This window comes from Pteropus medius, unplaced genomic scaffold, assembly GCF_902729225.1.
Source record: "Pteropus medius unplaced genomic scaffold, Ma_sr-lr_union100, whole genome shotgun sequence".
NCBI classification, from domain to species: Eukaryota; Metazoa; Chordata; class Mammalia; order Chiroptera; family Pteropodidae; genus Pteropus; species Pteropus medius.
Genome location: NW_024349225.1, coordinates 14,232,898 through 14,255,865, shown reverse-complemented (window position 1 = coordinate 14,255,865; position 22,968 = coordinate 14,232,898). Strand labels below are relative to the sequence as shown.

The 22,968-nt window shown below is 54.4% G+C and overlaps 1 long non-coding RNA gene across 1 annotated transcript; it reads right to left on the bottom strand.

The window, feature by feature from the left end:
* Positions 1-5,343: 5,343 nt before the first annotated feature.
* Positions 5,344-19,622, bottom strand: LOC120617683 (uncharacterized). Its single transcript, XR_005656998.1, has 3 exons — positions 19,484-19,622; positions 7,919-8,041; positions 5,344-7,782 (listed from the first exon to the last, which is right to left on the bottom strand). It is a non-coding gene; the product is annotated as an uncharacterized LOC120617683 (long non-coding RNA).
* Between the last annotated feature and the right edge of the window lie 3,346 nt (positions 19,623-22,968).

Genomic DNA, 22,968 nt, shown 5'->3' with positions numbered 1-22,968 from the left:
CTCTAAAACTGGATTGTGATGGGTGGTTGCCCAGCTGTATGAATTTATTAAAAATAATTGCACTGTTCACTTACAATGAGTAAATTTTATAATACGTCAATAATATCTCCACGATCTGTTAAATAAAAAGATAATGCATTCAATATTGTACTGGAAGTGCTAGCCAGTGCAGTAAGACAGCAGAAGGAAATGACAGGTATACAGATTGGGAAGGAAGAAATAAAACCGTTCGCAGATGACATAGTCATCCACGTAGAAAATCCGAAAGAATCAACAACAAAAGACAACTCCTGGAAATAATAAGCAATTATAGTAAGGTTGTAGGATTAACATACAAAAGTCAATCACTTTCCTATATACCAGCAATGAAAAAGTAGAATTTGAAATTAAAAGACCCTTTACATCTCCACCCCCCACCCCAAAGCGAAATACTTAGTTAAGTATGAGATCTGTATGAGACAAGCTACAAAACTCTGATGAAAGAAATCAAAGAATGAAATAATTGGAGAGATAGTCTACGTTCATGGATAGGAATACTCACTATTGCCGAGGTGTCAATTCTTCATCTGTAGATTCAGTGTAATGCAAGTCAAAACCCCAGCAACTTATTTTGTGGACCTTTGACAAACTGATTCTAAAGTTTCTATGGAGAGGCAAAAGCCCCAGAATAGCCAATACGATATTGAAGGAGGAGAATATATTTGGAGGACAGATGCCGCCTTGCTTTAAGGTCTGTTATAAAGCTACAGTAATCAAGACAGTGTGGTATCGATGAAAGAATAGACAAATAGATCAATTTGACAGAATAAAGAGCCCAGACATAGGCCCGCATAATAATGGTCAACTAATCTTTGACAAAGGAGCAAAGACAATACCATGGAGCAAATATAGTCTTTTTAAGAAGGGATGCTCGAACAACTGGACAGCCACGTGCAAAACAATGAACCTGGACACGGACCTTACAGGCTTCATGAGAATTGATTCAGAATGTATCACAGATCTCATTGAAAAACACACAACTATAAAACTCCTAGAAGATGACATAGGAGAAGACCCGATGACCCCAGGTATGGCGGTCACTTTTTAGACACACCACCAAAGGCACTATCCATAAAGTAAATAATTGAGAAGTTGGACTTCATTAGAATCAAATCTCTGCTCTGTAAAGGATAATGTCCAGAGATCGAGAAGACGAGCCGCAGATGGGGAGAAAATATTTGCAGAAGACACATCGGACGAAGGACTCTTAAAACTAAACAATAAGAAAATAAACTACCCAAATAAAGAAATGGACAAAGACCTTAACAGACACCACGCTCAAGATTTACAGATGGCAAATCGGCACATGAGAAGACGCTCCACATCACATGTCGTCAGGGAGATGCAAATCAAAACGATGAGACACCACCACACCTGTCGGAGTGGCCACAGCCCAGAACACGGTGAGAACGGGAAGCACCAGGGACTCTCATTCGTTGGTGGTAGGAATGCAAAATGGCGCAGCCAGTTCCGAAGATGATATGCCTAGAAAATTAACCATACTCTTACCATGTGATCTGGGGCTGAGCTTCTTGGTGTTCCCTGAAGGAAATGAACACTTACGTCCACACGAACCGGCACACAGATCTTACAGCAGCTGTATCACAGCTGCCGAACCTTGGAAGCAGCCGAGACGCCCTTCAGTGGGTGATGGAGAAAGAAACTGCAGCACGTTCGGACAGTGGGATATTATGTGGAGCTAAAAAGAAATGAACTGTCAAGTCACGAAGAGACATGGGTGAACCTTCAGCGCATGTTACTAAGAGAAAGAAGCCCATCCGAAAGGCTTCACACTGTATGATTCCAATCACGTGACATTCTAGAGAAGGGAAACTCTGGAGGCAATCAAATCATCAGTGATTGTCAGGATTCGGGGAGAAGGGGACAGAGAGGAGATGAGTGGGCATAGCTCAGAGGATCTGGGCGCAGTCAAAATGCTCCGTAAGATACTACAATGATGAATAATGTCATCACACGTTTGCCCAAACCTATAGAATGTACAACACCAAGAGTGGACCTAATGCAAATTACGGACCTCGGGTGATTATGATGTGTCCACATGGGTCCATCCGTTGTAACACATGTCCCACTCTGGTGGGGGACGTCGATGATGGCGGAGATGGCATGTGTCGGGCAGAGAGAATATGGGAAATCTCTGCACCTTCCTCTTAATTCTAATGTGAATGTAAAACTGCTCTAAAAAAAAAACATCTTAAAAGAATCATGCACATGGCTATTGAGGAGCAGAGAAAAATAATCGCTCACAAATTTCTGGGCAGAAAAGGACAACTTTTCTTGTGGGCAGTTTGATGATGTGTATCCAGAGCCTTAAAGTAAGACTACCCTCCGGCCAGACGATCCCACTTGAGAGATTTACAGTAGGAAAATAATCGAGGACGTAATGCAAATATTTAGTTTTAAAGATGTATATAGGTCGACTCGAAGTGTCATTTGTTAAGAGAGAAATCAGAAGCAGCTTCATGTAACCACAGCACACGAGGGAAGTAAATGTGCGTGAACGTCTGCACAGACTGTAGCCATTATAGTGTTTAAACGAATGTAAATTAATATTTATCAACATGCAAAGCTGTTGACAGCATTTTAATAGAAAAGAGCAGATCGGAGAAAATATGCAGAAAACAGCATAATTAGTATCGTGATGTAGTCCTTCGAGTGTCATGTCCTAGTATTTATTCTACGGAGTTCTATAAGGTGACAGAGTCGCTGTCTCTGGGGATACGGAGCTATGGGGTCACTTTCTACCCGTTCATGATAAATACATGGGCCTTTTAGAAAAGATATTATTTTTTACAAAAGCTGTTATTTTTTTATTTTAAAACCTTTGAAATGAGTCAACGGAAGAAGACAGATTATTAGAATTAGACGTGGCGATGACACGGTTCTGGGTCTTTGGCGCATGTGCCATTTGAAGTGTGTTTTCCATGATGCTAACGAAGAAAAATCTGCAAGGGAAGTAAAGACTCACTTGATAACATGAGCAACTATCGCCCCACAATTCCGCTTTGGATGTTCACGCCGTTTTAACTTTCGGATTTGCTTAAAATCAGAAAACACCCCAAATTGTTATCCTTTGGTAATATCCCGGTCGAATTATTAATCTCGATCATTTTAAGAAAGCGCTAGGTCTGTGCCGTGTGTTTGCTTTCCCAGTTTATGGGGTGCAGCCACCTTCTCAGCCGTTCCGGGGTTAGCCTTCGAGGGAGGAATTCACATGCTTAGAGAATTTGCTGGGAGTCTGGAATGCCCGAAGCGTGTATGCGTAAGCAGTCCGATTTAGTGCGCCTCTGACAGGCTCTGCCCAGGAGCCATCTCCATGGGCACGAGGAAAACACAGAAGGCAGGCGTCCATATGTCTGTAGACAGAGCACCACTGAACACACTTGGTAGAGTAAACGGAAGTTTAACTTTCCCTAAACAGATCCCAGGTACCTGTGGCTGTGTGAAGCCGGGAGGAGCGATTCCCTCTGGCGGCCTGAATCTCCCAGGCCTGGGGCTGCCCAGGCGCCGAGCCACAGAGGAGGCCAAGAGGTTCTGCCACGTTCGGCTCCAGCAGGTCGCAGCCCAAGCGAAGGGCGAAGCAGAGGCCTGGGCTGCGTGATCTGTCAGGCTTCAACTTCGGCTAACTTTCCTGGCGTGCCAAGGCAGACCCGTTGCCAAAGTCAATACAGCGATGTGTGTGCCTAGGGCAGGCCTTGGTGCTCAGAGAGGCTTTAGTGACACTCGTTCTGTCCTCTGAACGTGCCCTTGTGTCCTTCTTGTCTCCAGCTGCCATATGTCACGGTTATGGCCTTGCTACTGAAGGTCATAGGATTAAGTTTTGGGCCCTCAAACCAAACTTATAGTAAGGGTCGTCTCTCCTTTTATAGTATTGAAAAACCTCATGAACTGGAATTTTATTTTATGTAACATATAGTACATATAAATAAAAATAAGCAATAATTTCAGATAGGGCATTATTAAAACAGTTCACTTTCTAGGCAGGCTTTCAAAGTAAAAGATGTCACTAAGAAAACTACCTAAAATGTCCTTATCAAAAAACATCTCTCTATGGTGTTTACATTTCTGGTAAACGTTGAATTAAGCTAGGATGTTTTTACTCTTTTCTGGTTGGACAGGGTTTTACTTTATGATCTTAGTTACATGGATATGCCCCATATTATTATTAGCAGGACCCCAGCCCAATCTGCCAGGCCAAAAAGTATGTATAGGCAATAGGTAAAATCAGATCATGAGCAGATTATGACTTTGGCCAGCGAGTATGTGATAATGGCCAAGCTTAATGTTGAAACAAACATTTGTTTTAAAGGAGGTGAAAGGTGGGAGTGTGACATGTTTCAGACACAACACAGGTATGGCATTAGCCTGCCATTTGGAGCACATGACTTATAATCGAAGCATCACTCTCACCTGGTGGCAGCGTGCATTAATTCTGGCGTTATTATTTTCTTTGTGCTTCCCGTATTAAATGACTGACTAAAGGCATTTGCACCTTTTAAAATCTAGAATAGTTAAGCTGTAAGGAACCTACCAAAGCAGCCAGTGTAATTCCTCTCATTTTACAAAAACCGAGATCCAGATATTTTTATTTGCATGTTCTGCTGAGGTCACCATTTACCAGCTGAGGTGACCCTGGGATTCAGGTCCCCTGCCTCCCCGAACAGTTAGTGTTCCTCCATCCCAGCGTCCTGTCACACACTCGGATTCTGTACTTTGCCCTGGGCATATTCATATAAAAGCTAAAACCTGAGTCTACAAGAGGCCAATGTCCACCAACAATAAAACAACCTATAAATCTTACCTATTTTTCCACTTGTCATAATTTACTCGTTCATTCCAGCAGTCCTGCCAAGGAATGCAGTTGGTTGGTTGGTTGATTGGTTGGTTAAAAGATACCCTGCAATTTAATTCAAAAGCCAAGGAGTAATCAAAGGCTCCTTTATTCTGGAGGTTTAACAAGCGTTCCCAAAGGTCATCATCATTACTAACACAGTCACAACACCAGTTATATGAGAAAGAAAAAATGTATACATAATTATACACGTATATGCGTAGAAGATGACACAGAGAATTCTATGTGTAGCTATATATCCCTTCTTGATTTCCATATACTTGAGCATTTCTTCAAACGTTACATGTTTCAAAGTGATTCTGCATGGCTAGGACTGTAAAAGAGGATCACAGAGAGCAAGTGATACAGACGATTTGGCTCTGGACCTCATCCCCCACCCCGCCCCCCACTCCCCAGTCCCATTCCCTACCCCCACCTCCCACCCCTCCGGGGAAAGGCCTTGGGGAATGAACAGGTTCCCTGAGTCAGAATTTCTGTACAATCCAAGCGTTTGACCAGTTGTAAAGGCGTCTAGATGAAGGGACCGGGTGAAGCCGAGGGCCAGGGTTAATCGGTTCCGATCTCATTTCCAAAGCCGCGGGAGCTGCTATCCGGGAGGAGTGCATCGTGCTTTCATTGGGGAAATTAAAATATTCTCCCAAGATAGTCTATTTGTAAAACATTTTCCAAATCAAATTCCAGTTGCAGAAATATTTTTGGCAAGTACGCAGCAGGGGGCTGAGAGCCTGGTCTGCACCAGCAGCCAGGGATGGAGGAGCAGGGCCGAGCCCGAGCCCACAGGGCTGAGCCCACGCGGGGTGGGCCAAGGGCTTTCCCGGCAGCTGGTCTCCAGGCGCTGGGCACCCGCCTGCTCCCAGACCCCAGGGCGCAGGGTGCTGCTCCGCTGGCCGGCGCGGTGCCAAGGCCGCGGCTGCTCCCCGAGGCCCCGGGCCCCAGCGCTAAGCCCTGGCATGTCCCCGAGCCCACCCGGCACGCCCGGCCAGGTCTTGGCGTTCTGCTGGAAAGGAACAATTTCACACAAGCACAGAGCAGGGCGCTCGGTGACGATGACAGCCCAGGACCGAAACAAGAGCACCGTGCCGTGTCTGACCAGGCGAAGCGGCAGCACTGCCCGGCCCCCCAGGCGACTCAGCACCCCCATCCCCGCTGCTCTTTCTTTACCGGCGACATCGCTGGAGCCTCCCCAGCCACAGGACGGCCTCTGCTTCCCTAAACCCCACCCCGGTCACCTCGGACAAGGCAAGCCCACCCTTCCCTAAGCCCTTTCCAGCACCTTCTTATGGAAACGCCCCGGGGTGCAGGCACACCCTCATGGCGACAAACCCGGCTCAGCTGCAGATGCACTCCCGAGGTCTTCCGTGACAGTGATGCCTGTCCTGTGCCATGCAGTGCGCTGACTTCTGGACTCACAGCTCTGAACATGCAGCCCGTCCTACGCTCAGCGGGCTCACGGCGGGCAGTACGACCTCGAGGGCTGTGTCCAGCCAGACCGCATTCAGCGGAATGTCACTTTAAACAGCCCGGACCCATGATCCCGAGATGGGGCACGAGAGCCAAGCCCCGCCAAGGCCCAGCACGTGTCGTCAGCTCGGGCATGGCGTCTCCAGAGCCGAGAATTCCATCCAGTCTGAGTTCCTTGTAAATATCTTAACGAAACTTAGGGCGCCAAGGAAGTGCCGACTGTAGTCGAGGGGGCGGCAGACGGGGCCGCAGGCCTCCCCGAGGGAGAAGGAATCGGATCAAGCGGCGAGGGACCTCGGCCAGGAAGCTCTTCCATGGAAAGCCCGCGACTTCACGCGTGTTAAAGAGGCCCCGTTGGCCCCGTCGCGGCCACCAGCAAGGCCCCAGGCTGCCCGCGAGCCGTGGGGATGGCGCGTTCTCCTCCACGTGGGGGACGGGGAATGACGGCTGGGGAGGCTGGAGAGAGCCGGGCCGCAGTGTTGACAATCTTGCGTTAAGAAGATAATTGTGTGTATTTGCCGTGTCGTCGTCTTTAAATTGTAAGAGAATTGAGCTGATTAGAGCGATCGCCTTGAAATGCCGATTTAAAATACAATCGAGTGACCGATGTGGAGCTTTCTGGTTTTAAGCTGAATTTTCATGAGTTTGTTGGAACACAAACAGGAACTTCAGGGCCCAATATCTATGAATCAAGGGTTTCGGTGTGCATAAGTATCGAAGCGCTCCGGAGCTGTTCGTTCGCATGTCTACATGCATACGTGCGTGCGTGTGTGTCGCGTATAGGTGTGTATGTGTGAAATCTGTGATCACAGCTTAAAATGTTCGGAGGTAATTAACTATTCAGAGGCCCTGCAGAAGTGACTGGGAAGCCCTACTAGACTGAAACATAAAATAATTATATCTGCGAGCTGAAGTCAAACGAATCGTTTTTCTCATTTTAACTTTAATGAGCAGCAGATGAGTTTTTAATCCAAAAAGTAAACCTTTGGGTAATGTTCTCTACGTACAAAAGACACTTCCGACGGCATCTGGACGCTCAGGTGCCGCCCTGGCGTGTGGTCGGTGCCGTGTCGGGAGAGGCGGAGGAGGCCGCGTGGGCCCGGGCAGAGGGCGCGGCGCCCGGGCGCGGGAAAGAGGCCCACGGGGCGGGCGGGGGAACCGAGGACATGGAGACTGTCCCGGGCACCGGGCTGGGGGCCAGGGAGACGGACGCCAGGGCAGAGGCTGCCTTCCTCCCGGAGGGCCGCTCGCTCTCGTGGGGGAAGCAGGAGGGAATTCAGTGTGAGGCGCATCCTGGGCCGACAGGGGGGGTCCCGGAGGGTGACCCCAGGGCCGATGGCGCCTGCGCTGTGCCTCCTCAGCGAACCTCTCCTTTCTTCTTCAGGGCGTCCTTTGTTTTAGTTATTTTCGTTCTGGGGATCAGAAACCTATTTGTAAATCAAACATTTCAACTCTCCTGGGGCTCAGCCTCCTGAACCACCAGACTGTGGACCCCTTAAGCCTGGGCGCCCAAAGCCTAGACAGGCTGAGGGCAGGTAGGGAGCTCACCTTGGCTCGAGCCCGAGGCCCCGGGCTGCAGGAGCTGGCAGACTTGCGGGAGGGGGACCGCGTCTCTCAGGGTTGCCATGGGGACAGCAGCTGGGTTAGCTCAATGCTCTGCAGATGGTGGCTCTTTTTAAAAGAAGAAAAAGATTCTATTTTCCAAACGGGAAGTGAGAGCGGGGAAACGGAAGTGGGGACCAGGGTTGGCGAGCTCCGATGAGAGGAGGCGGGGGACAGAGACGGCTCCGGGGTCAGGGTGTTCGGGGGCCAGTCGAACCCGCCCCCAAGTTTCGGCCTCTGCCAGATGATGCTGGCTCTTCTCGGACCGAGTGTTTTATAGGGAGAATGGCAGGTCTGGTATTCTCAAAACTCGTCTTCAGTTTCACAGGCTACGGCCTTTAGATAACTCTGAGTCACATCACATGTCTGAAGGAGCGGACGCATGTCTCAGGGGAGTGCCCAGAAGCGTTCTTCCCAAGGTCCTGGGGACACTGTGACGCTGGGGACACTGTGACACAGGCTCCAGCTAAAGAACCGTCTCCGTTGGGGCGTGCAGACCCCTTGTGTGTGTGTGCAGCTCGAGACGTCGAAGCTTCTCGCTCCTGGGGACGCCACCTGGCACGGTCTGGTGGCTACCTGGCTCCAAGGACTTCAGACATTATCCCCAAATCTCCATGGAAGAATTGTCCCTGCGTTTCACGTCAGCAGTAATTGAGCCAAACTGCCTTGGACGTCTCCGGGGTTACACGGTCGCCCAGGTGGCACTGAACAGAACTGCATGACGGGGAGACGGTGGCTTAGCCCTGATATCTGCCCGAGGCCAGCGGCCGGGCTTCCAGAGCCTCCAGGGTCATTGGGTCCATCCAGTCTGCTGGCTGTCCCTGGCTTACCATGCCACCTTGAGTCACTGACTTCCTCGCTCTGTGCCATCTGCGAAGTGTGCACACTAGCACGTCACGTCCTTGTCTCCCCACCACCTCCCCGGCTCATGCTCACCCTCCCTCCTCCTCCCTCCTCCCCCCTCCTCCCCCCCCTCCTCCCCCCTCCTCCTCCCCTCCCTCCCCCCTTCTCTCCCAACTCCGTCTCCCTCCCTTTCTCTCTTCTCTCTCTCTCAAGACATAATGTGTCTGTAAAGTGCTTTGAGCTCCTTAGAGATAGAGGGTCTATAAATATAAGCTGTTATCACTGTCGCCATGGAAACGCTCACAGAGAATGTGCTTCATTCCTGCATTTGCTGAGTACAATTCCGGCCTTCTCTTCCCGCTGGCTTCTGCAGGCTATTAAACAATCAGTGATTTTACAAAGCTGTAGCCAGGTAGGGGGTGGGGACAGAACTTGTTTGCTTTCAACTCTTCTTCGTTTCAGTTTTCAAAAATTGGGCTTCTGTTTGCGAAGGTCAGAGAGGGAATAAGATTGGCCAGAGTCAGATACTAGTCCAAGGATGCAAATTATGACAGGTACAGATGTGTCACCCCACCCAGGCCCTAACCTATAACAAGGTTCGGGCAAGGGCGAATTCCAGTAAGCTTCAGAAATCATATTCCACCCATTTTTTACAATATGCTCTGACCCCCGACCCCTCAACTTCAGAACTAGGGCTAGGAAAGTGTTGGGGTGAAGAGGGTTCAGCGTCTGCACCTTCCTGCCAGTCTCCCGCCCTTTTCGCGATGGATTCTGCGGGCCCAGTCTAGTGCACGGCATGTAGCAGGTGCTGGGCAGGGGCTTGTGGGAAGCGATGACTAAGTGGCTGCCATCTTCTATGACACAGCGGAGGGCGGTGCTGAGTAAGGCACGTGCCATCGAATGCTGGCTCGGACTCGTGATCCTGGGCACCTCAGCTCCTGGCATTGCCTGTCTGCTTCCTCCATGCCCCCCTCCCCGCAAGTGGGGGTGATGGTGCTGCTCCGTTTCCATTCTCGTGGGTGGTCCTGGGGGTGTCACTCCGTAACGGGGAGAGTCGACTGTCCAAACAGCTGTGAAAGGTCCCATGCGAAGACGAGGGTATGGAGACGGTGGCAACACCCTTAGAGCTTTCAGGCAGCCCTGTGGCCTCGGGGGCGAGTGTCCCAGGGCGAGTGTCCCAGGCCTCGCATGAGCACAGGTTGGGAAACGAGACCGGGCGTGGGGATGACGAGCCGGAGCAGCCTGCGCGAGCCCTGCCTCAGCGCTCCCGTCCGCGAGATCAGAGGCGCAGCATTTGCCTCACGGGTCTGCGGCGATGCTCACCCGTCGTAAGCGCGCTCGCCCGCAGCTCTCTGAGGTTCACACGTGCGCGTCCCATTCCAGTCGCCTGGCAGTGTGCGTGGAGGAACAGTGTGTTTGGAGCGCTGCGAACGACTGGGAATCTCAGGAGGGCGGGGCGGAGGTGACCGGGCCGTACAGTTCCCAGCCTGGTGGGGAAGCTCGGCCTGGCGACGACGTGCGGCAACCTCCACAGATGCTAAATGCCGCGTGCTGTTCGTGGGGCCACCCCAGGCCCAACACAGTGCGGCGGGGCTGGCCCACCTCTGCCACGTGCCGAAGTTGCCCTAAAAGTCGTTTCAGGACGGAAAAGCTCACGACGAAGCTCTTACCGGAGTGAGGGACGATCGCCTAGAATGTGCCCAGAGGCCCGGATCGTTCCCGCATCCTTGTCCACAGGGGCGAGGGGGTGAGGACAAGTCACAAAGCACACAAAGGACATTTGCTATGTACGACTGCTACTGAATAAACCCCGACCTATACGAGTCGAGGTGCTAGACCACGGCAGTGAAACAGAAAAAGACTTTACCTTCGGCCAGAAAATGGGGTTAGGCTACGTGGCGTCGAATGTTGCTTTCTGAGCCCACATTTTAGGGTTCCTTGACGAGGCCGGGGCGGGTCAGAAGCTTAAGTCTAGTGCTCTGTGTAGAACACTTTCAAACGGAGTGTTGGAAACGTGCCATTCGCGTTGCTGCCTCTGCGTTCCTGTCTGCGAGGGTGTTTCACGGTCTTTCACCTGGGTTTTTACTGAGCCCTTCGAACTCTGAGAGCGTTGTCTTTTTTCATTTTTAGTTTTTAAAATCTGGTGGTAAAATGAAGTCGCAGAGAAGACAGTGGCTTCTCTTGGAAGGCTGTGGCTGAACACGGCCTCTCTCGATCAAAGAGAGATTCCTTCTCGGTGGTCCCCACCCCCGTCCACCCTCCTCCACTAATAAAGGATGCGATTAAAATGGGCCAAACTCCTTTCCTGTTGCCAAGGTGTGACTATTAAGACTCCTCCCGTAAATGTGATGAAGCCAGTTTTGATCACAGGCTTTAAAAACCCACCTCGTTCCGATTCTGGCTCTGCCGTTTAAGAGTTATTCGTGAGCTGGGCAAATTACTTCATCTTTTGAAGCCTCGATTTCCTTATAAGCTGAGATATTAATTCGCTTGACGATTCCGAGCATCTCACAGTGCTTGGGGCATCGCGGCTGTTCATCTCACGTTGAGGCCCCTCCTTCTCCCTTCCATCCTTTCTGTACAGCCTGGCACTTTACTGGATCCAGGCATTTGAACATAAGGGTCAAACTTTAAAAAGAAGAAGAGGTTGAGAGAGGAGAGACCCAAGCGTTCCACCTGTCCGTCCAGAAAATGCAAACCCACCAGCCATTCCAACCAAGAGATTAAAACTAAAGGAAAGATAAATAAAAACAGAGTTCTTTCTCTCAGCAGACCATGGAGACAGAGAGACACTGCTACAACGTGCCAGAAGGACCCCACTGGGGTGTGACTTGCCGGGCGACAAAAACCCCTAATAAACCAAGACTAATACCCTAACAGGCCTAAACTTCCCTCATTCTTCGAGATTCACCACAGGGCGCCGAGCCCCAAGGAGTCCCCGGTCCCCATGCACAGCAGACACAGGGCTTGGAGGGAATGGACGTGGGACATGGGGGTTTGATGGCAGGGGTCCCGCTGGCGAAAACGCGGAACGAGAAGGAAGCTGTCAGAGACAAGTTCAAGCACCTCGTGCTCTCACGGGGGCTCAGGCCTCTCGACGGGGGAGGCAAGGCGTTCGAGACAGCTCGGCTTCGATCCGGAGTGTGGGGGTGGCTCCCCTGCCACCCGCCAGCGGCCGGCTGGCCTCAGGCTCAGGGCCAGAGCCGCCCAGCCCTTCTCCGCGTCTGCATCCAGCGCTTGCTCCGAGCCCGCCACTCGCCACGTGCTTATTTCAGCCTCCAGCAGGATCCGACTATTTCCCACTCAGGCTAGTCAAGAAAATGGGTTTTAATCTAAAGGTACAGAACTCTCACGGGGACCCATGAGAAGAGGGACTCGATGCTGCCCAGAGCTCTGGCTCCTTCCTCTTAGTAACAGAACCCTCTGTGCTGCACGTGGGCACGTGGCTGCGAGCTGCACACTACAGCCCCCAGCATGCCTCGCAGCCGGCTGTGTCTGTGTGAGTAATGGGGTATAAATGGAAGTGAGATGTATAAATTTGGCATCATCTTTTTAAAGCCAGAGCCAGTTGTCCTGATTTTCTCCTTGCACTTAGGTGGAGTGGAGCTGTGGCATGGACTCAGCCTTGGTCATGCAAAGGACAGCGCCACAGAGTATGTCAGAGTGACAGGACGGAGGGACCAGGGTCCTCAGGTAGCGAGGTGACTTCGTGCAACAGAACCACGTTGCCAGTCTGGCCCGCTCGCCTCCAGGCTGTCAGGGAGGAGAGAAAGAACTGGTCTTTTCTTCGAGCCTCTTTATTCGGGTCTCTGTGGCCGTGGCTTGGCTGGCATCTGAACTGTTACGGGGACCGAGGGCCAGCCCGCAGATGGAACGTCCCGAGTCAGTGCGACTCTGGTCCACGTGCCACCGCTGGGCAGAAGGGGCACTGTCTCGGTCAGCTCGGGCTGCCGTGACAAAACGCCGCAGGCCGGGCGGCTGAAACCGCAGCCTCGTGTTCCTCCTGTCCGCAGGCCGGACGTCCACGCCCAGGGTGCCAGCGCGGTGGCATCATTGACGAGGGCTCACTTCCTGGCCTGCAGACAGCCCTGCCTGGCTGTGCCTTTACAGGCTGGGTCAGAGACCTGGTGTCTCTTAATAAGGGCACTGATGCCAGCATGGGGTCCCCTACATATGACCTCATCTAAACCTAACCCCCCCAAAGGCCCCAGCTCCCAACACCGTCACATTGGGAGGTTAAGTCTTCAACATATACATTGGGGGCGAGGGGCAAGCATTCAGTCTCCAGTAGGTGCTTGGGCCAAACAGAACCGTCTGGGCAGCACTGGTCACCAGCCCGCCTGCACAGGTCATGTCCGTGGCCAGCCAGCTGAGGAAGCATTCGAGCTCATGACCTGTCACTCGGTTTACGCTCCTGAAAGTCCTCGGCCTGAGGGACAGTAGTTCTGCAAGCATCATCTTCTCACATCTCCGGCGGACTGTGTTTTCTGGGTGCACATCAGCTATTCCCGGGCATCGGGTGCTCGGGTCACTTCTCACCATGGAAAAGGGCGGTTTTGTCCGTACATACTGGTGCTTCTGGCTCTCAGCCCCCAGCATGCATCAGAAACAACGGAAGGGTTCGCTAAAGCAGACCACGGGCCCCCACCCCCAGGCTTCCTGATCGAGCGGGTCTGGGGTGCACCCCGAGAGTTCACATTTCTAACAAGTCCCCGGGTGCTGCTTCTGGTGTGGAGACCACAGCATGAGAGCCACGGATACCTGATACCTCCCTGCTGTCCCACGTCGTGTAAGGCTGGCGCGGACACAGCACACACAGCCGTAAAGCCCGATGCTCACGGGAACACCAAGCACCTTACCATTCTAGTCAAGTCAGAATGCAAGGGCGCACTTCCCGTCTGGGTCTTGGTAAGCAAATAAATGCGTCATTTCTTTAACAAACGTTAATACGTGCGTGTTCTGTGCCGGACACCAAGAGCCAGCACTGACAAAGCACAGACAAAATTACCCGCCCGGCCAGAGCCTAAATTTGAGGGAGGAAAGCTATCATTCATTGAATTTCTATTAAATTCTAAGCCCTTTACATGAATTATCTCAAATTCCCACAAAGACAGCAAAATATAGATGTCCTCATTCTCATTTTCAAGAGGAGAAGGTCGAGTGTCACGTAGGTGAGTCACTCGGCATCAGAAGGCTCTGTCCCCAAACCCAGGCGCTTTCCCTGATACCACACCGAAGTATGTGTGGCTCATGCCACAACGGGATTTTTAGCAGAAATACCCTAAGAAGAAATCCCTGTGCGCAAAGGATGTCTTTTTCACTGCCACGACCTGGAAAGATCCCTAAGTGTGTGGGGACCTTCAGGTGTCAGATCCCAAGGGCCGGGATGGAAGGGTCCAAAACTGCAAGGAGGAGACAGTTGTCATGACGCTCGACCACAGCCCCCTGTCCCGACCAACTGGCCAGGGAAGTTACTGCTCCTTTGGATTCGGAAGAAGCGTCTTCTGAACGCCCTGGTTGGGGCCGGAGAGGCTCCCTCCCTTCAATCAATCATTCGTGCAGTCGCTATTCAGCAGCAGACCGCGTGCCAGGCACTGTGCTGGAAACGGTGGGGGACCCAAGCTGACACTTTGTCCCTGGTCCAGAGGAGCTTGATTCACAACGGGATGTGAGCTGCTCTGAAGCGCATCACCAGCTCACCGGCTGAAACTGGTACCTTGCACGTCATGGGCCACCGTCCTAAGATTAGGCAACAGTTGTCTAAATCCCACAAGCCCCAGAGAGGCCGGAGGAGAGGGACTCCACTGTGGCCACCGGAAGCAGCAGGAAAGGTCATAGGCACGGTGTCCTCAGAAGCAGCCCTGGCCAATGGGCAGAGGCGGGTGTGCCCGGGACACGCGTGCGTCTGTTCCTTTCCCTTGGGGGTGTCCCCCCCTCTGCTCCCCTGCTCCTTCCACAGCTACCTCTTCTGACCCCAGGGGCCTGGGCCTCCTCATGGTGTACTCCCCTAACGGCTTGTCATTTTTACCACAGAAGAGATTTGATGTTCACACTGGACACTCAGATGTCAGATAATGGTACCCCTTCTAGATTTGTGTTTTTAAAAAGGCCCGAACGACACTAACTCAAGAAAAAATCGACACGCGTCCAATTTCCCTGCATCGTTGGGGCAGACACGCAGATAGGTCCCCTGATTTTCAGCTGGGCACATGGTGTCCCAAACGAAGACTGTATTTCTCCGAGTGCCGCCCTGAGGCCAAGTTCTGACCAACGAGATGGAGCCGCCAGAGCCTAGGGCGGACGTGTCCGTGAACTGCGGCTGGCGCGCCTGCCTCGGTCTCCTCCTGTGCTTTCTCCCAGCCGGGCCGCGATGCCCGCCACCCTGGGTACCACCTCGGGCCACGTAGGAGGGGTAGTTAAAGGGGAAACTGGAAGCGGCCTGGCTCCCTGGGGACGTAATGGAACAGAGCCAGCGTCCCAGTCCTGGACCACTGCCCTCGGGACTGATCGGCGAGAGGGAGGCGACCCCCAGGCGGAAGCCGTTATTTGGGGGTTCTCTCATGCGCGGCCAACCTTCACTTTGAGAAAACTGTCACGGGAACTTTCCTTTCTTTGTCTCTTTTTCGATGGAGGGTCACCACGAAGCTTCTCCTCGGGGTCGCTCAGACCCCGGTCGACCCCGGTGTTCTCCATCTTCACATGCACCTGCTTCTTCGGGCCCCCGCGAGCCGAGGGATGGAGGGGAAGGAACGTGGGCTGGGGGTGCATGCTGCCCAGCCATCTTCCCTCGTCTTCCACCTCCTCGTCTGAAAGAAAGATGATCGCTAAACTCTCTCACGAGTCTGCTGGTTTCTAAGACCAGGTGCGCTCGGCCTCGCCCGAGCCCCGAGCCCCGAGCCCGAGCCCGAGCCCGTGCTGCCGGTCCACGGGACCTTGCATGAGGGTGGAACGTGTCCACCGTAGCAGCTCCTTGTGTTTCCAACGCGGCACGTTGCTTCTGTGGCACCTGCAACACGTTTTTCTGAAAGTCAGTCATATCCATGAGCATTAGGCTCGCAAGCCAAACCCAAACAATAAGTCAAAGATTGGCGGTTTGGGGGTTTTGGGGACGTGCTCAGTTTCAAACTGGGGGAGAGGACATCTCTCCTCCAGGCTTGGCAGAGCAGGGGACACCCCCTCCTTAGCCCTGTGCTGTGGTGGGGAGAACTATCGCCTCCGAATGACAGCGCGCTCCCTCAACAGCCAGATGCGCATGAAAGCTGAGGACGCGGGAGCCATGGCGGGCGTCGGATCCCCCGCGGGGCTGCCGCCGCTTCTGCCGCCGCTTCTGCTGCCCCATGCTCTGGGGAAAGAAAGGCTGCGTGTCCTGAGCACGTCCGGTCTCCCTCTTGCCAACTTTCCGAGAGGAGAGGGGACGGAGGCGCCATCCTGTAGGGCAGGAGGCATCATGCACAGTGTGGCTCGTCCTGTTGGCCGCCGCGGCCAGAGCCTGGGCAGCACCTGTGCACTGGGATGCTCCGGGCGGACGGGGCTGGACCTGGCACACACGCCGAGGGACCTGTGTCTCTTCCTGCACCAGAAGTGGGGGGTGCGGGCAGGGAAGCCAGCCTTCTCGGGGACCTCTGACCTGCGTGCCTCCGTTCTTCCTTTGGAAAAGGCACTCCAGACTCTGCCTTTAAGTCGCGTCTTTTTTCTCCATTAAGAAAAACCTTTGTCGCAGTCCAGGGCGTCTTCCTCAGCCTCCCTGGCTAAGCATGGCCCACGGTTCCGGGCCTGTGCACGAGCTGCCCCTCCGCCCGCCAGGCACGCCATTCCCCTCACTTCTTCTCAGGCCGATGCTTCCTTGTGCAGATGTCACCGTGTCACCATCTGCAAGAAGCCTCCCCAACTCTCAAGAGGGGTGCGTCCCGCTCCTGTGTGCCCTCCTAGCCCCCTTGGCAGATGGCAGGTGTCCCCACATCGTGGGAACATAAGCTGGTCCACCACATCGTGGGAACATAAGCTGATCCACCACATCGTGGGAACATAAGCTGGTCCACCTCATTGGCTAAAGGGGCCAAAGCCGCTGGCAGGCGGCGAAGGTCGCGATGTTCACTGACGCACGGACGGACAGGTGCTCCCTCCCTCCCCTCCTCCCAGGCTGTCCTGGGCCCCTCCCCCACAGCGGGACGGAGCCGCCTTCCAGCTCACACCCTGACTGCTGTGGCTCTGCCTCTCGCCCCAGACCAGAGCGCCTGTCTGCGGTGGCATTAGTGTCCCAGGTGATGCGGTACATGCAGGAGGCGACCGACGGATGACAGACAGCTGAGTCCACGGATCCAGGATAGGCTCCGTTACCCTGTGACCCTACGAAGACGTATGCCACTTTGGGGAACTTTTAGCACAAAACACGAAGAACCTTGACGTGGGGCACCTGCCTGCTGCCACGAGCTGCGCCCACGCTCCCCGCGTCTGCGCCTTCCTCCTGGAGAGCTGGGCGGCCGCGCGGTCGGGCCGTGTGGTTCGGGGCCCGGCCGCGGGGGCGGGATGTGGCCTTCCCTCTTGCTGGGCTTAGCAGGTTACCCTGTGGGAGACCCAGCTGCTCCATTTCTAAAATGAAGAGAATAATAATAATAAGATCGTATGAGGCTTCTTCAGAGACGTAGAACCCATAGGACGCGTATATTCTCACTCGTATATATAAATGTCACTTGTGGAGGCAGAGCAGTCTCACGACCTGCCACCCGCACGCCGGAGCATGGGACAGCCCGTGGGATACTTCAGCCCGAGTCCGAAGGCCTGAGAACAGGGGGCCAGTGCTGTGAGCCCTGGACGCTCTGAGCCCTGCCCTGGGGCCGAGAGAACCGGGGGGCCCGGGGAGGGCTGGCTTCATCGCTCAGCCTGTCGTTCCAAACGCCAGTCTCCTCCAGACACACTGCCACGGACATGTTCAGAGCGACGTTTTCCAGCTATCTGGGCGTCACCTGGCCCGGTCGAGTCGACGTGTAAAATTCACCGTCACAAGGACCTACCTCGTTAAATTGCCGCAAAGGTCATACGCAGGAGGAAACAAAACAAAGTCGACCCCTGTTCATCCTCGGCGCAGAGTCTGACTCGCGGAGTTCGATGAGTCGGTTGTCGTTTTCCGGTGCAGCTTCTCTTGTGATGATGGGAACGGGAGCCAGGGCACGGCGACACGGCCTCAGCAGCCCGCTCATCTATGTGGCGGTGTCCTGAGTGGTGCCAGGAAGTCGGGTACCCTGGCAGGTCGTGTCATGCCACGGGCCTGGACAGAAGGCCATTGGGGGCACGGGACACGTTTCAGAGTCCCTCCTGGGGGGCGGCTGGGTGCACGTAGATGGTAGGTGTGCAAAACTGAACGTTCTCATTTGTTAACGCGGGAAACACGCTGTTAGCTGGGCCGCCGATGCTGCGAACAGCCGGTTGGCCGGGAGGGTTTGCTCCCTGAGAGCATAAGATCCTCCTCGTTACTCGGTACAGGGATGCGTATAAATTAGGTTGTAATCTAGTTTATGGAAATGTTTTTTTCTTTTGCATTTTCCTGCCTCCCAGTTCCTCCCAAAGTAAAATAGATGCGAAGTGGTCTGTTTTCATTTCTTTCCTTTGGTTTGATTCCTGTAAACTATCCACATTAATGCATTATTTCCAGAACGTCATTCTGGAAAGGTACAGTACCCCAGAAAGACAAAAAGCTGGCGAGTGTTACAGGGTGTGAGAGGTTCTTTGTGGTGTGTATTGTGTGCCTACCTGTCTGCCTGCCTATCTGAGTGTATGTGACTTGTGCCAGCCAACAGCTAGGCAGCCATTGTCACAGGCACAACTCCCTCCTCCATATCCCAGCCACGTCGGAGGGAGGGACCTGGGCCACAGTGGTCAATGCTGAGATTTTCCAACAACCCATGACCCGGGCCAGCCTGGCTCCCCGCCTGGGTCCAGAGTAAAAGAAAGTTACTCCTGCGCCCGTTAGCACTGGGGACTGCGGCTGGAGCCCATGAGACATGCAGGCCCGTGGCAGCCGTGGCTGGCCGACCTGCCTGTAGGCCGGTCTGGGCGGTGGGGGCAGCTGAGAGGGTTGGGGGGTGGCGGTGCCGAGAAGGAAGCGCAGAATGCAGAAGCCGCTGTCACTTCAGTGGGCGGAACTGGAATCGGGACCCCCAGGCCCTGGCCCAGCACAGACCCCTGGAGGCCCGTGTCTGCGGCACGTTGTGTGACAGCCAGGGACCGGTGTCCCCAGCCCCGACTGCTCCGCGTGTGTCCACTTTCCTTGCACTGGACTTCACGGGGAGGGGCTCTCTCTGGTTTTTTGTTGGTTGGTTGGTTGGTTGGGTTTTTTGCAACTGAAAGAGCTTTTTCTAAACCATTTAGTGTTAAAGAGACCTGGGCTCAAAAAATCAGTGAAGGCGAAGGCGTGGTGCTGGGAGAGGGCCCGCAAAAAACGAGCCCCGCCACGCCTGCCCCCCCCCCTCACCGGACCCAGGGCCCTCGCTGTTGAAATGGACATCACTAAACGGGAAATGGTGCGGGTGCGGGGAGCGCAGTACTATGCGGGGGGCATGGGGGGAGAAACCATCTCATTCGAAGGCCGCGCAGACTGAGGCGCTTTTACTTGGAAAGGTAGAAGTTAGGGTGACGGGAGAGATGTTTTCACGCATGAGCCCGAAGATGCACCTGACCTGTATCGTGGTCCCCAAGGCGAGAACCAGGAAAGGGCCGCAGTCCCGAGGAGCTGGGCGTCCGCTCGGAGGTCCCCGGCAACGGCTGGTCCCCTGCGAGGTCGGGGGGCACAGCCCCAGGAGGAGGTCGAGTGGAGGTCGGCGGACCCTGTTCCAGGAGACGGGAGTCTGATGAGAGCGCCTGACATCACGGCCAGCGCTCTCCGCAGTGACTGACTGCCCGTCACCTCCGGGCCCCTCGGCGGAGGCCGCAGGAGGAAGTCGGAAATTAAGCAGACCATAAAGTGGACGTTCCTCGAATGTCCGGAAGATTTCAGAATCCAGCAGGAAAAGGCCTGTAAAATGCCCCGGGTTCCCATCTCATCCACGTTTGTCCCTGAGGCCAATAAGATCAGGCCTCTCTGACAGTCAGATGACTGAGTGGGGACCCCCCTTGCTGCGCTGAACCTCTCAGAGGGGTGTCTAATTACCTGTTAAGTGGATGGAAAATTCTGGAAAGGAACTGTATTTCCTAAAGCCTCCTGTCCTCTGCTCTGCAGTGTGGTCACGTCTGCTTTACACCTTCCTCGTAACACGCTGGCCAAGTCCAGGGGAGACCGGAGTGACATCCCAGCTCGCCCCCCGCCATGCTTTCTGGACTCCCCGGTCTGCCAACGTCCAAGTTGGGAAAACAGCTCGGCAGAAGGCGACTTCCAGAAGCCTGCCGGTCAGGGTCTGGTGACCAAGGTGACGGGGAGGGAACCTGTCACTTCCACTGAGGGCAGGAAGAGTCCACCTTCGTAAGGGGGCGTTCGAAAAAAGGTCCCTTCCCCCTCCTTTTGGGATTTTCATACTATGTCCTCACCCAGGACAATTATTCAGTGCCAGACCCAGTGAAACAGGGCACTGCCGAATGACTTTCAATGAAGGTAACGAAGGGATATTTCTCCTTGTCCCCATTCGGGGTCTCTGGTCACCAGAGAATGACTTATTTTCCTATCAAAGGGACAGAATGACACCCTGTGGAGCGCTCAGGCTTCCAGGATGGCTGGACGGTTGGGGGGCACCCAGCCGGGCCGTGTTCGGGGTTCCCCAGGCGCCCACCCATGTCCTGCTGCTGTGACCGGTGAGTCGGGCAGCACTTCCCAGAGCACCCCGCTCCCGGCCTTGCCCTCCCCTGCAGAGCTGTGCACCCGGCTGCTGCCGCTGCAAACAGCCGGCCACGGAGCCCTTTCGCTCAGCGCTGCACACAGAGCCTGCTGCCAAGATGAGTCACCACGCAACGCACACCCTCGCCCGCTCCACTCCGCACTTAAAATACTCCAGGGCGAGCCAAGCAGAGCCCTGCTGTGTGCGAGCACAAGCGACCTGTGACCATGGCCTTGGCCTCGGCCCTCCTGAGCCCTCTGCAGAGCAGACTGCACTGTGTTTGGCCAAGGGGTTGAGAGCTGATAGCTTTGGGGGGGGCCCGATTTTCAGGTCCAGATCCCCTCATGCAGCCTGCCCTGTCACACTTCCTCTTTTGCAGGCAGATGAACCTCCATTTTAGCCTGTTTTCTGGGTTAGAACTTGCCATCCTCACTTGGACAGAGGTCCCTAACCTCCCTGGGCTCTGCTGCCATTCCTGCTCTCTGCCCTTCCTTGCCCCCCCCCCCTCCCCACAGCACTGATCTGGGGCAGAGTCACAGTTCTCCAGACCCATCCCTCTCCCCTAGCCCGCAGAGAAAGAGATTTAAAAATCGTTTTCTTCTCCTTGAGCCTTTAAATTCCTTCCTCCTGCTTCTACAGAGGAACCCTGGACGGGTGGGCCTGCACTGAGCGGCCTCCTGAGTTCTTGTGGTCCACACTTCCCCAAGCCACACCCAGCCACACTCCACCTGCCAGAGGCCCCCCACCTCTGGAGAAACAGGCGCTTTCCGCTCTCAACCCGCTGCTACAGCACAAAAGCCTGGCCCAGCCCGGGCCGCAGGGACATGGTGTGCCCGGGTTATTCATTACTGGGGTTGGAGGCGGTCAGGGAGCAGGAAGCAAACGGGCAAGCCAGGGGAAAGGTGGCATAGAGGGTGGGGAATTAGTCAGGGTGACCTTCGAGGGGAACTCGGAGTCCTGGCAGCGGGTGTGTATCAGAGAGGGAAGGTGGCAAAGTCAGAGCCACAGCGCCAAGGTTAGACAAGGTCAAGTGGAAATAGCTCATTGTAATTAAGTTAGCTACTTAGTAGCTCTTGCTCTGCACCAGGCCCTGTGCTCAGCACTTTCCCACGCCTCCCATACAATCCTTGCAACAATGTAGCACTTCACGGCTTTTACAACGAAGGGCGCAGCCTTGACGAGTGCAAGTGACTTCCCCAAGGTCACACAGCTGGCGAGTACTGAAGCTAAGAGTGTGGCTGCAGGTCCGTCTTGGTCTTTAGTAGGTCGCTCTTTCTGGTGATGCCGTTGGTGGGCGAAACAACTCTGGATGGTTTAGAGCGGGGGTCTCCAACCCCCAGGCCAAGGACTGGTAAGGGGCTGTGGCCTGTCAGGAAGCGGGTCACAGCAGGAGGTGGGCGGCAGGCAAGTGAGCAAAGCTCCATCTGGATCTGCAGCCGCTCCCCAGCGCTGGCATCACCGCCTCGGCTCCACCTCAGATCATCAGCCATTAGAATCTCATAGGACCACCAGTCCCTGGTGCCAGAAAGATTGGGGACCGCTGGTCTAGAGTGGCTAGGAAGATGGAGTCTGCATCTGGTGCCTTTGGGGCTGAGATCATGTTCTCCATTGGCACTACTGGCTTTGGGGAGAAGCAGAAGGGCCCTAGGAAGCCCAGGGGAGGTTGGTTTAGAATGAGATGCTGCACTGGCTATAAAGGCATGACTCTCAGAACTTGCCAGAAACCTACCAAGAGCTTGAATGCAGGGGAGGGAGAATGAGCAAATCTGAGGAGCGAAAGCTGGAGGTGGTGGTGTGTGTGTGGGGAGGCGGTGGGGGGGCGGGTAGCATCCCCTAGAGGAAAACAGTAGGTCAAGGACAAGAGAGAAAGCTCATCCTGGCCAGACACAGAACCAGTCTACTGGACATTTGCTACAGCCTTAGAGAGCTAGAGAGCTAAGGTAAGACAACTCATTTTGAAGACAACATAGGGGTTCTACTTAAAAATCTTGTCACTGTGACTCCTTCTCCACATACTTTGTTTTACCATGTGCTCCTACGGGGCGACGGGGAGAGGAAGAATCGAGGGAAGGGTGGGAAAAGGGAGGACGCAGTCAAGGGCACCACACCCCCGGCGACCCCCTGGTCCTTTCCTGCTGCCCCTCCCCCCCTCACCCTTTCCTGCCGGCTGCCCACATGCCTTCCTCCCTTAGGAGTCCGCGCCCAGTAAACACATGCCCTCCCAAGTGACCCGTCCTGCTGGAAGTTCCTGCATGAGGTGCCTCTGCTGGGGCCGGGTGGGACCAGGGGCATCACGCTCGCAGCTGCGGCCTCTTCCTGCAGCTCTGCCACCACCTGGGGCCTTCCCGGCGG